This window comes from Camelus bactrianus, chromosome 3 (assembly GCF_048773025.1).
Source record: "Camelus bactrianus isolate YW-2024 breed Bactrian camel chromosome 3, ASM4877302v1, whole genome shotgun sequence".
NCBI lineage: Eukaryota > Metazoa > Chordata > Mammalia > Artiodactyla > Camelidae > Camelus > Camelus bactrianus.
This window is the reverse complement of record NC_133541.1, coordinates 41,602,002-41,615,985: the sequence shown is the minus strand read 5'-3', so window position 1 is coordinate 41,615,985 and position 13,984 is coordinate 41,602,002. Positions and strand designations below refer to the sequence as shown.

The following is a 13,984-nucleotide window of genomic DNA, read 5'->3' as shown; positions in this document are numbered from 1 at the left end:
GGAAGCAGTTGGATGTGGCTGGGGGTAGTTTGTGTGGGCGTGGAAGGCAATTAGGGGCAAGACCACTCCGGAGTGAATGAATGAATGCGTCAGTGATCCAGTGGAGAAGTCCATAGTCCCGCCCAAGGGTGGCTGTTCCCTCACCAAGCAGAGTTGGTTTTTTCTCTGCACCTTCTCAGTGAGCAAGTTGAAGTCTCAGGTAATAATCTCCCAAGCTGGGAAATCCCCCCATTACGGGAGGAAAGGAGATAATTAGCTTCAATGTTCTTTCATATCTAAGCTGAGAAGTCAGCATGAATTCTAGACATGGTTCGTGTAGTTGGATAATCAGCACAGCTGTTCATGATAGGTAATTCTCTCTCTCCTACCCCCGCTTCAAATCTTTTTTGGTTCGGGTACCATGACTGAAATGAATGGCGTCCATTCTTTTTTTTTGCCTTCACGCAGGAATCTTTAAACTAGCCTGAACTTTGTACCAACTATCATATGACTCATGTCTAATACAATTACCCCTTTCTGTGTCATCTACTAGGTTAGTGTCCTGGTGTGACACACTAGATGCAGGGCAGGGTTTAAAGTACCCAGTGATCACCAGGCAGAGAACTGACAGTTAATAGACCCACACCTCCTTGAGCTGTTATCTCAGAGGCCTTAAGACAAAATCTTACTTGTATAAATATTATTTGAAATGAGATATGTGATGCTGATGGATATATTTCACCATATCTGGCTGTTCAGTAATTCACCTCCCTTTTGGATATTGTGTATATTTATTGCAGTGGGTTTCATAATAATTGTAATATAAATGACAGTTTTCTCTTAGTGAACATTCACCATGTAATATGCTCAGTTCTAAGCAGTTTTTGCCCATTTAATCTTCACATCAGGCCCAGAAGGGAGTTACTGTGGGTGGCACCATTTTACACATGAGGAGACGGAAGCACAGACCTCTTTAGAAACGTGCCCAAAGTCCACAGTTAAGAGTCAGAGCTGGGATTTGAACCCAGACAGTCTGGCTCAGAGTTTATGCTTTCAACTTCCATGTTATCATGCTTACACATTGCTTGAAACAAAGAGGTGGTTTTATCATCAAATATGAAGAATGTAACCCTTCAAATTTTTCTCTTACAGAATGTAAGAAATTGCCTGTTTTTGTATATGAATTGTATAGCTTTTGAGAAACACTGACAAACAGTAAGGCCAAGGAAATATTGATCCTTCTACTCCCATCTCTTTACCCAGAAGAAGAGTTTGACCAAATCTGAGTGCAAAAGGTTGTTGGTTTGTGTTAATTTCAAGTATAATGTTTCAGAATCTTGTAACAAGCACTGTTAGTACGATTCCATACGTTCATGTTCTTAGGGAGACTGAATGAAAAACAGCCACAAAAACTGCCCCCACGTACCAAGAAAAAGTCTGATTTTGAGGTCTACGTGCCCAGATGAGGTGTTTTGTTATCTGGACCAAGAACATACGCTTAATCCCTGCCATGACCATAGATTCACAGTTTTAGTACACGTGCCTTTTTCTTTAAGTGAGAACTTTTTTTTCCCCCCTTTGGTAAAGTGAGCAAGCCTTCTTGCTGATATTTTTCTAAGTAATTACTTCTCTTTCGATTTACACCTTGGATACTGGCTCTCAGAGTCGGCATTTGAACTGTCAGCAGCTCCCTCCCAGCGACCTGGTCCGAGGTCTAGGGTTTCTTTAGGCGGAGTCTGGAGCCGTGAAAACAATGGGGCTATTTATCCATGTCACCTGGAGTGCAGTTAACAGCCAGCCAATCTCCGATCTCTGCAGGTCTGACACAGTAGTATGGTGGGTCTGAACGTTTCTTAGTTTTTTCATGACTGATTCCTTTGGCTACATAAACTGCAGGGCCAGACAGATTAGCTTATGGGCCTAGAAATCGTTCTTGGTCCAGATTTAGGGACACTTTTGTGTCACCCGTAGCTGCTCTGATATTTGTTGACAGTTCTTGGTTTGGTAAAAGGTTTGTATTCCTGAACTACTTTTCTTTTATTGAGATCATCTTAATTCTTGTCTGTGAAATTGAGATCAAGGAAATGGGTAGGAACTGAATTCGGTTATTTGAGTGACCCCTGTGTATCATGAGCTGTTTAGTGCCTGATGTGACAGCTGACAGATATTAATTGGTAGTGATGGTGGAGAGAGTCGCTCTAGCCAGAACCTGCCCTGCCCTGATGAATTGACAGTGACGCCTGCTACAGGCCAACTTTAACACCCTGCACTAACAACTTTAGGCAGAAGATTACAATATTCGTATGTATTTTTAAATTCCCTCCTTCATTGAATTGTTTTTCAGAGGGCATTGAAATCAAATGTAAACAGTTATAATCGGCTTAAATTGGATTGCACTGAGACATCACTTCTTTCATTCCAGTGTGAACTTTTCCCTATGTGACAGCTCCAGGTACTAAATATTTAACCCCAACCCCCTCTCTAAATTGCCAAGTAGCAGTAACATGTCTCAGGTTATCACGATTATTATGATTACGGAAGGGGAAGGCCATGCTGGTCGTTTAGAAAGCTCTCATCATGAATGTGTTTTAGGGTGAGCGTTACCTACTGACAGATGAACAGCGCAAAGCTGAGTTAAACAAAACCTTTAGTGTTTGTTTGTAAGGGTCAGGGAGCTAGGGAGCAGTCTGAAACTTAGCTTTGTGTTGACTCAAAGAATGAAAGCTTCTAATTTAAAGACTTGCTGGATGGTTGTTGGCCACTGTCTTGGGTGGTGAGATGGCTGTCTTCATAGTTGTTGAAAATGAAGCTTTCCTATGGGAAATTTCTGGACAACTATACATGTGAAATGACTTAGATGCCTTTGTTTGGAGGATTCTTGGTCTTGTCTGTTGACAAAGGAGATGTGAACATGGGAGTTCAAAGGGATTTTAATGTAATTTTATTCAAGGAATGAGAAACAGGGAGTTCTGGGTGTTGGGGATTCAGTGACAATGTTACCTTAAGGGTGTACTTTCTGTTTCAGACTAGATAAGCCGCGTTATCGTTGAGAAGAGAGAATAACAGTTTTAACGACCTGGTTTCTTCCAAAGTTTTGGTTCTCAAACGGTCACTGTAGGCAGCAGCACTGTCAAATCAACAAAGGTTTAATTAAATAAAAAATATTTAAACAGAGTGGAATATTCCTCCCTGGCTAGTCATAAAGTGGACACTTCAAAGAACAAATTTTGGGGGCATTGCCAGTGGGTTACCTTTTCTGTTCCCTGTGTACTGTTCTGGTGTCAAATCTCAAGTTGAATTCAGTCAACTGTCTACAGCAAACAAAAAGTGCACAAATGTCTCTCTGGTTACTGTTGCTTATATTTCATTACCAAACAAAGCAAGTTTCCCCTCCCAGCTTCTTCCTTCGGGAGCACATAAAACTGACAGGAGTTAAATATTGTGAAGGTTCTGCTGTCACTTTGAAAGCCTAGTGATTGGCTTAGTTATTTAAAAGTTTTTTACAATTTTTTTTAATTGCTAATGTTACACTTGCTACAAAATTTGTTGAAGAAACACATCATTTGCTGGGGATTTGGAAGGATTTGTCATTAGGTAAAGTATGTCAAGTATCTAAGGGTGTGGTGTTGAGGTTACATGTACGTCAATTTCTTTTTTCTTTTAAATTTTCTATTTCAGTCACCACTTTTGACTCAGAAATGTTTTCCACAGATCCATTAATAACTACAGATTTGGAAGTATGGTATAACAACTAGTTGGCATAACTAACACTTCCAAGTGTGATGGGAAATCGGGAAAACATTGCAAAGAAAACAAAAACCTGGGCCACGGCGGGGCTCTGCCAGCTCTTCTTATGTCATTCTCTCGCCCACCAATCCCACTGCGGTACATTCTAGTACATTCTTATGTGGCCCAAGTGCCAAGGGCCAGGGGGGCAAAACAATTACTATCTTCCCAATTTACTGTCTGAGCATAGTTATTCCCTTTAAGGCATGAAAAGCATTTAACTGTACCCATGAAACTCCTTTTCTCTCTTCCCTGCCTGAGCTGCCTTTATTCTTGTTTCTGGGGGAAGGGGGAGCGGAGGTGGGTAAGGCTGCCTATTTGAAAGTAGCCCTAAAATGGCTCTGGAAAATGGTCTTTCTTCCTCCACCAATGATCATTTTGGTCTCAAGTTTATTTCAGGTACATGAAGGCTCCCTCTACTCACACTTCATGATAAATGATCCTACAAAAGGATGAGAGTACAAAAAGGTAAAAAATAAAATCCAAGCATATCTAGCTGCCCGAGTGACTTAATGCATGTCATTTTGACTCAGCATATTCCTATCAAAAATAAAAAGCAAGATGAAAATTACCTGGGGTTTCTGCAGCGATAGTTGCCCTTCGGGTCCCAGGGGCAACTCGGTCCTGTAATGCCAACATGGCTGGGATTGCAGACCATAAAAGACTCCAGGTGAAGTCGCATTTCTGCAGCTCCTCTGTCCTGCTTCTCTCAGACAACGAAGCTGGGATTTTTCTCTGGCCTTGCAAGGGAAAGTGATTCCAGACAAGCAGGTTGTTGTGTGGAATATCTCATCCTTGTTGCTCTACTGCAGCCCTTTCTGCTTTCCAGAGCCAGTTAGACTTGTTATGAGGAGCTAAGTGATTGGCTGGATCCGGGTCTCAGTTTCATAAATTACAGCCCAGCGTACGGGAAGCACGAGCCCTATAGTTGCTGTGGCCAGAGGCCTGCCCGTTCCTGCTTTAACGCACATGTAGTCGTAACTGAGCCCTGACACGGCCTTGGATGTTTCTGTCCTAAATAGCTGACATTGCATCTTCAAGACTGTGTGAGTAATCCTGACTTTTTTTTTTTTTTTAACTCCGTAAATTAACTCCATGCCCCAAGAGGGAGTGATTGTAATTAGAAAATACTGAATGAGCAGATGATTCATTTTCAAGGTGCTGTTTTCTGTGTATCAAGTTCAATGCAATTAATCTTAAAGTGTCTAAGACCTGCCAGGGATATTCCAGCTTTTTGCCACGAATCACAGGCAGAGTGCATTTTGGAGGAGGCTGGTCCGTGCCTTTGCTTGCCCTGTTTGTTTTATGGGGGCAGTAAAGTGAGAAAGGTCCAACATGAGGAGGTTAGAAGAGGCTGCTGAGGTCAAAGCGATGGCTGAGCACGCTTGAGTCAGGCAGGTTTGAAGATTTCCCACCCCCACCGTCCCCAGTTGGGAGGGAACTGCACATGACAAGCAGGTACACAGGTAGACAGCAGCTCGAGCACAGGAAGGGGAGAAGTCTGAAGTGACAGCCGTGCTTTGCTTTACAGGCATCTGCAGCCGAACCAGGACCTATTCTGTGGGTAGCTAGAACAGTTTTACATGTATAAAAACGCACCCTCGGGGTTCTGTTTATGTGGTGGAGAGCTGAATGAGAAATCCCTAGCCTGTGGGTTTTTTTTTTTTTTTTTAAGCCCTATAAGAAGCACATTAAACACAAACACAGACAACAGCACAGGAAAGTATGTGGATTGGAATGTGTATTTGGAGCAGATCAAATTATCTGAGGGAAGCCGTTGTTGGGTCTGTGTCATGGCTGGGAGTGACTTCTGTGGCTAACCTGGTTGAAGATTGAAATGAGAAACCAGAAAACACCAGTGTTTTAATATCTTCTACAGCAAACACTGCAGGGCGGAGTTCATACTGAGTATAGATTGGGGAATGTAAGCAGTGCACTTTTTACTTTGAGAACATTATTGATTCCTCCTCGCCGATATAAAAAAATCGGGCTTTGCCTATGAGGTTAATGTTTGGAAATAATTTTTCTGTCTCCCAACTAATTTCTATACTTTTTCTCAATACAGCACAAAGCTAGGTAGCTTCTTATAATTTTGAGTTGTTTTCCAGTTTGCTTTTTGTCTAATTTTTCCTCTTTAGACTTAGAGATGCAAATGTATATTTGTGCTACGTGTAAGCCTCCAACATAAATTGTTTCAGCAGTTTTTAAAATCATGGGTTTCTGTGGCACATATACACTTTTAATAGCTATAGTAATTACTTGCCAATTCCTATAAAAATATTGTTTTTATACCCAAGAGCAGGTTATTTTTAATTGCACCTATTCAAGTGACTGACATGATGCAGTCAGTAGGAAAGAAATAGTAGCTGTGTTTTTGCAAAATTTTCTGTTTAGGTCACACTGGAAATGCAAAGTTTTGTTGCTAAAATATTTTTGCCTTCCAAAATATGACCTCTTTTGTGTTACACCAGTGGATGAGGTTCATAAAAGGAAAGAAAAATAGTCAACACAGAATCCTTTGCTGTATCAGCCAAATGTATGTAAAGTAGATAGTTGTAAACAGCGTAACTCTGATATAGTCTTTCAGAAACACATTTACTTTCTGAAGAAACAATATGGGTTTCTTTATTGAGATATATAGTGAGCTCATTTATTGAGTTTCTGTAGCTGTAGACACTCGCTTGTTCTGTGTTCCTAACTGCCTGTATTAGTGGAAGAAAGTGGTGCATCTCGAGGGAACATAATCTCACCCCTCAAGGTGGTTCAGAGCCCATCTAGAGAGATGTGGTGAGGGTGGAAACTGCTTTATCTGAACTAGTTTCTGACCTCAAAGCTGGACTTTTTTTCTTGTGGTAAGGTCAGAGCAGCTTTCTTACTGTGACAATTACATTCTCTCCCTCTGTTTCCTGCCTTGACTCTTCATAGTATCAATTTACTTGAGCTCTAATTGAGATGACTCTGATAAAAATGGCTCAGATGTTAAAATCAGCTGCTCATCCAATTCAGAAGGTGTTTAGAACCACGGCGCGGGGAAGTTTTGGTGGGCGGATAGTGCGAGTACTGACATCTTGCATGGTGCATCCTCCAGGACCTCCATCTCTTCAGTTCTCCCTGAAATGCTGGGGTCACATCTCTTTTTCATGAAAAGGCAGACTATTACAAAAAGAAAGAGTGGGGGTGGGTGCCAGGTGCTCAGCAGACAGGTATACGTGAACAAGACGTTGTGAGAAAAGGAAACTTCCCAAACAGCTGATGTTTCTTCCTTCCACTCCTCTTTATTTTCTATAACCATTTTTGTCTGACTGTGGAAGTCCTTTTGCAGATAAGTTTCTGTTAAGCTATGCATGTCTGCCACAGACAGATGGATTTGACAAAAGATATATCCAAAGAGGGATGTATTACATGAGCTTGCAAAGCATTCACGAATACAAATTGGCTTTTGGAAACTGTTAGCACTGCCTACTAAAGCAGTGACATAAATCCAAATTGAAAAAAAAAAATTATTTCTTGTTTGAATTACATTTTCCAGTGTTTCATTTGGTGAATTTTGCTTTTGGAAAGACTTACTTTTCTCTAAGACATTTTTTCCCCCAGTGTTATATGGAGGACTAATCTTACTGCTTACTCTTGCCAAAGAATTTAATTATTCCTAGTTAGTGTTTTCAAAAGAGTTGCTGTCCTACCTGGAGCACGTTTTAAAGAAAGCAGAGCAGAATAAGTGAAACCCTCCCCACCAACACACCACAGAGAATTAAATACTTCAGATTTGTATGGTTGCCTCTGTTTGTGGAGCTCGACACTAACCACTGGAAGAGGAGAAACATTCATTTAATTAAAAAAATCAATTTTCCATTTTAATTATATAGTGTATGCAGGTGATACAATGTCCCATTATTATTAGTCACTAGCCAAAATTGTGTCCCTTCAATTTCCCATTTCAAGAAGCTGAATGGCTTGGTGAATTAATCTTGGGGTCAGTGAGATCTTGCTCAGGTCATTAAATTTTTCTAAGCCTCAGTCTCTATGTCTGTAAAATGAAAATAATGATATATGTCCTGGTGTTTTATTGTATTGGTGAGTATCAGCAGCATGATGAGAAAGTGCTTATGAAAGAACATTTTAATTCTTTGTACCTTGTGATATATACTGTCCAACTATACATTATTATTATTATTACAGAAGTTCATGGCATTCATTGGCTTCTTTTACGTCTTAAACCATATTGCCAGAATTGGATAAATACTTTTTAAAGCAAAGAAAGTCTTCATGGTTTGATCTTGAAAAGTTACAAAGGTTTTCAGAGCCTCAGTCCTTATCAGGCTGTTATTTGAGTATTAAAAATACCAATAGGGTTGCCGTGACATTAAAGTACTATTGTTTGTGAAAATATATTCAGTAAACTTCTAAGTGCCGTGTAAATGTTACTTGTAACAACTATTACCAGTGTATTAATAAAATGTATAAATTATCAATTTTAAAAATGGAAAATATCACGTACATTTCTTACTGATTAGTTTGATGAGCTTTCTAAGCGGGGTCTGCTTCCCATAAACAGGGTGGATTTTCTTGTTGGTTAAGCTGGTGCGGTGACTTTCCTTCCACTTAGACGTAGCACTAAGCCAGCAGTCAGACAGGCGTTCCTTCAGCCTGCGTTTGGAACTGTTAACGACGAAGTTTTAGAGGACATAGTTTCTTCACAGAGAAGAGTGAGTTAGAAAATTTAGACTGATAAAAGTTCTTGGATTTTTTTATTCCTGTCTTGATTCTTTTTATTAAACTTAAACGAATGGAATAATCCTGTAGGTTAAGGTGATGCTTATTCCTAGGTTTTTTCATGCCAGAAATAAAATGAAAGATCTAAATGACTTTCTGAATGACTTAGAAAGTCTGGTCAGCAGTTTTGAGTCCCAAATTTTTAACTGGTTCTACTTTGGAAGATCATCACAATTTTTGGAACATTGACCACAGGTGTGCTCTGCATTTCAGCTGCTTGAGTGCACAGGTGTTGAGTTTGGTTCTTTCCTCATAGTGCTGTTGGTTAGCCTGAAGCAGTTCCATAGCCTATAGGATGTTTTTTTTTTAAAGTGAAACCATAGAGAAAGCACAGTAAATTGAACAAATAAAAATGGAATAAATCTTATCCTACCTTTATCCCATACACTTCACCCAGCAATTCATGAGGGAACCCTCTAGAAATAAAGGAATTTCACTTGTGGTATAGTTTTTAAAAATTAAAAAAAATTTTTTAAATTTATTTTTTAATAGAGGTATAGTTGATGTACATTATTATATAAGTCTCAGGTGTATGGCAAGTGATTCACAATTTTTAAAGGTTATACTCTATTTATAGTTATTATGAAATATTGGCTATATTCCTTGTGCTGTATATTTTATAGTTTACTTATTTTATACTTAGTAGTTTGTTATCTCTTAATTCCCTACCCTTACCTTACCTCGTTCCCCTTCCCTCTCCTCACTAGTAACCAATTGTTCTCTGTGAGTCTATTTCTTTTTTATTATGGTCATTGATTTTTTATTTTTCAGTTTCCACACAAAAGTGTTATCATACTGTATTTGTCTTTCACTGACTTATTTCACTTAGCATAATATTCTCCAAGTCTATCTATGTTGTTGCAGATGGCAAAATTTCATTCTTTTTAACGGCTGAGTAGTATTCCATTATGTGTGTGTATATATACATATATGTGTATATACATATACACACCACATCTTCTTTATCCATTCATATGTTGATGGACACTTAGGTTGCTTTGATGGCTTGGATATTGTAGATAGTGCTGCTATGAACATTGGGGTTCATGTATCTTTTCAAATTAAAGTTTCTGGCTTTATTTTGGCTATATACCCAGGAGTGGAATTGATGGATCATATGGTAGTTCTATTTTTTGTTTTTTAAGGGACCTCCATTACGCTTTTCCATAATTTACATTTCCACCAACAGTGTATGAGGGTACCCTTTCTCTTTTCTCCACATCCTTGCTAACATTTGTTATTTGTGGACTTTTTGATGATAGCCATTCCGGCAGGTGTGAGACATTTCATTGTGGTTTTGATTTACATTTCTCTGATGATTAATGATGTTGAACATCTTTTCATGTGCCTGTTGGCCATCTGTATATCTTATTTGGAAAAATGTCTGTTCAGTTCTTCTGCCCATTTTTTCAGTTGGGTTGTTTGTTTTTTTGATGTTGAGTTGTATGAGCTGTTTATACATTTTGGTTATTAACCCCTTAATCTGTCATACATTTGGAAATATTTTCTCCCGTTCAGTAGATTGTCTTTTTATTTTGTCAATGGTTTCCTTTGCTGTACAAAAGCTTTCAAGTTTCATTGGGTCCCCCCCTTTTTTTTTTTTTTTTTTTTGCTTTTGTTTCCTTTACTTTAAGACACATATCCAAAAAAATACTGCTATGATTTATGTCACAGAGTGTTCTGCCTATGTTTTCTTCTAGGAATTTTATGGTTTCCAGTCTTAAGTTTATATGTTTATTCTATTTTGAGTTTATTTTTGCATATGGCACTAGAGAATGTTATAATTTCGTTCTTTTACATGTAGCTGTCCAGTTTTACAGCACCTCTTATTAAAGAGACTGTCTTTTCTCTGTTGTATATTCTTGACCCCTTTGTTGTAGATTAAGTGACCATAGGTGTGTGGGTTTATTTCTGGGTTCTCTCTTCTGTTCCATTGATCTGTCTGTCTGTTTTTGTGCAACACAATTGTTTTGATTACTGTAGTTTTGTAGTATAGTCTGAGACTAGCGAGTGTGATAGTTTCTGTTCTACTTTCTCCAGATTATTTCCCTACTTGGGTTATTTCATGTTTTTGCACAAATTTTAAGGTTATTTGTTCTAATTTTGTGAAGAATGCCATTGGTATTTTGATAGGGATTCCATTGAATCTGTACATTACCTTGGGGAGTATGGCCATTTTAACAATATTAATTCTTCCAATCTATGAACATGGTATATCTTTCTGTCTGTTTATCTCATCTTCAAGTTCTTTCATCAGTGTCTTATAGTTTTCCAAGTACAGATCTCTTACCTCCTTAGGTAGGTTTAGCCTAGGTATTTTATTCTTTGATGGGATTGTAAGTGGAATTTCTACTTCTTATTTTTCATTGTTAGTGTGCATACAGATTTCTGTATATTAATTTCATATCCTGCAACTTGGCCAAATTCACTGATGAGCTCTAGCAATTTTTTGATGGTGCCTTTAGTATTTTCTATGTACAGTATTATGACACAGTGACATGCTTTACTTCTTCCTTTCCAACTTGGATTCCTTTTATTTTTCTTTCTGTTGTGGTGAGGACTTCCTGTCCTATGTTGAATAAAAGTGGCAAGAATGGGCAGCCTTGTCTTGTTCCTGATCCTAGAGGAAGTGCTTTCAGCTTTCACTGTTGAGTATGATGTTAGATGTGAGCTTGCCATTTATGGCCATTGTTATGTTGAGGTATGTTCCCTCTATACCCACTTTCTGGAGAGTTTTTGTAATAAATGGATATTAAATTTTATCAGAAGATTTTTCTGCATCTACTGAGATGATTATAGTACAATTTGAAGACTGCCATCTGGAACCATTACTCTGTCTTTCTTGTATTTTTGATGATTGGATAAAACTCTCCAGTAATTTAAAATTTTAATGAAAGAATGTTTGTAACTCCTTTTTCTCTCCAGGTTTATTGAGATATAATTGATATATAACATTGTGTAAGTTTAAGACATACAGTGAGTTGACTTCATACATTTACATACAGTAGCCCCAGCCTCTCCCTTGTCTAAGGTTTCACTTTCTGCAGTTTCAGTTACCTGAGATCAACGGAAGTCCAAAAGTATTAAATGAAAAATTCCAGAAATAAACAATTCAGAAGCTTTAAATTGGATGTCATTCTGAGTAACATGATGAAATCTCACACCATTTCACTCCATCCCACCCTGGATGTGAATCACCTCTCTGCCCAGCATGTTCTACCTGTTAGTCATTTAGTAGCCATCTTGATTATCAGATCAACCATAATTGTACCATAGTGCTTGTGTTCAATTAACCGTTATTTTACTTAATAATGGCCCCAAATTGCAACAGTAATGATGCTGGCAATTCAGATAAACTTTATCATAGGTAAATATGTATAGGGAAAAACATGTATAGGGTTTGGTACATATTTGGTACTATGGTTTCAGGCATCTGCTAAGGGGCTTGGAACATACCCCCAGGGATAAGGGAGGACTACTGCATTGCAAAATGACTGCCACCATAGTGTCAGGTAACATCTGCATCATGCCACCTAGTTACCATTTTTCTTTTTTTGGTGAGAGTGTTTAATGTTTACACTCTTGGCAACTTTCAAGTATATAATACAGTATTATTAACTGTAATTTTTATGCTGTTCATTTGACCCCTAAACTTTTTCATATTATAAATGGAAATTTGTACTTCTTGACTAACATTTCCCCTATCTCCCCACTTCTCACCTCCTGGTAACCTCCATTCTACTCTCTATTCTATGAATTCAGCTTTTTTATGGTCCAAATACAAATGAGATTGCATAGTATTTGTCTTTCTCTGACTTATTTCACTTAGCATGATGTCCTCAAGGTTCATCCGTATTATTCAACAGCAGGATTTCCTTGTTTTTTTTTTTTTTTTTTTAATTGCTGGATAGATTCTACTGTGTGTATATGGGTGTGTGTGTGTCACTTTTTAAAATCTACTCATTCATGGATGGGCACTTAGGTTGTTTCATATCTTGACCATTGCGAATAATGCTGCCTATGAACATGTGGTGCATATACCTCTTTGAGATAGTGATTTCATTCCCTTCAGATTTATAGCCAGAAGTGGGATTGCTGGATCGTATGTTGGTTCTATTTTTAATTTTTTGAGGAATGTCCATACTGTTTTCCATAATGCTTGTACCAATTTACCAAAATGGATGTTCTTGTTTATTTATTTATTTACACCTTTGTTATGGTACAAAATGGATATTCTTGATTGGCAAATTTCCCTCATTCAAGTGGTGTTCTTGTGACACTTCTCTTATCACCTCATTCCCCAGTTTCCAGGTCCCTGTGCCTTGGCAAAGGGGAAAACATATAAAGGATTGCCCACGTTCTTTTGGCCAGAGTTTGGTCACGTGGCCCCACCTAAAAGAAAGGTGGCTGGGGCATGAGTCCTATTCATCCCTGGGAAAAATGGAAAGTTGGTTTTGTGGTCAACCACCAATTTATGCCATGCCTTTTTTTGTTTTGTTCTCTTCTTTTTTTTTTTAAATTCCATTTTCCTTCTTCCCCTTCCCTCCCCTCCCCATCCCCTCTCCTCTCCCCTCCTCTCCTTTCCTTTCCACCCCTTTCCTTTCCTTTCTCTAATGTTTCTACATAGAATTCAGGCCTTGATTCTAACCAAGTATTTGTTAAATTTAAAAAAATATAATCTTTACCATCTAGAAGAAATTAGGAATATGATTTTACTTTTCAATTCTTAATCCCATATGTTAACATTTTCCCAAGATTATTAAAGTATAACTGAAAATTATGATTATAGAGATTAATGTTGATTTAATACTTATGTCCAATAGTGAAGAAAGTTCTAATGGGATAATTATCTCTTTCCATGTAGCCCATTCTCTTCTGTGTCAGGTGTTTGAATCTCTTACTTTGTAGTTTTAGAAAAGGACAGGAAGAAAATGAAAAACAGTCAACAAAGAGAAAATGACTGATCAGAACTTATCCATTCATTCCTGTTCCTTGAGTATTATCTAAATTTTGCTGGGAAAACTGCTGTGAAGAGAGTGCATAGCTTTCGGAGAACTGTTTCTTTCATGGAATTAAGCAAATGATGGCATTAATGTAAACTTGGTTTGTAACCTCTCCATTTTCTAGAGGCTTGATTTTTCTCCACTCTAAACTTTTGGAGATTAGCAAAAATATTTATATCACAAATGAAAAAGAACACAGATGCCTACTCAGTAACCAAAAATGTATTTTTATATTTTTTTAACATTTTTTATTGAGTTATAGTTATTTTACAATGTTGTGTCAAATTCCAGTGTAGAGCACAATTTTTCATTTATACATGAACATACATATATTCATTGTCACATTTTTTTTTCGCTGTGAACTACCACAAGATCTTGTGTATATTTCCCTGTGCTATACAGTATAATCTTGTTTATCTATTCTGCATATGCCTGTCAGTATC

The 13,984-nt window shown here is 37.9% G+C and overlaps 1 protein-coding gene and 1 long non-coding RNA gene across 2 annotated transcripts in view; one reads left to right on the top strand and one right to left on the bottom strand.

The window, feature by feature from the left end:
• Positions 1-13,984, top strand: part of PDE4D (phosphodiesterase 4D) — a 1,348,493-nt gene that overhangs the window by 40,491 nt on the left and 1,294,018 nt on the right. The window lies entirely within an intron of this gene.
• Positions 2,898-4,622, bottom strand: LOC141576204 (uncharacterized). The gene is made up of 2 exons (XR_012504475.1): positions 4,338-4,622; positions 2,898-3,106 (listed from the first exon to the last, which is right to left on the bottom strand). It is a non-coding gene; the product is annotated as an uncharacterized LOC141576204 (long non-coding RNA).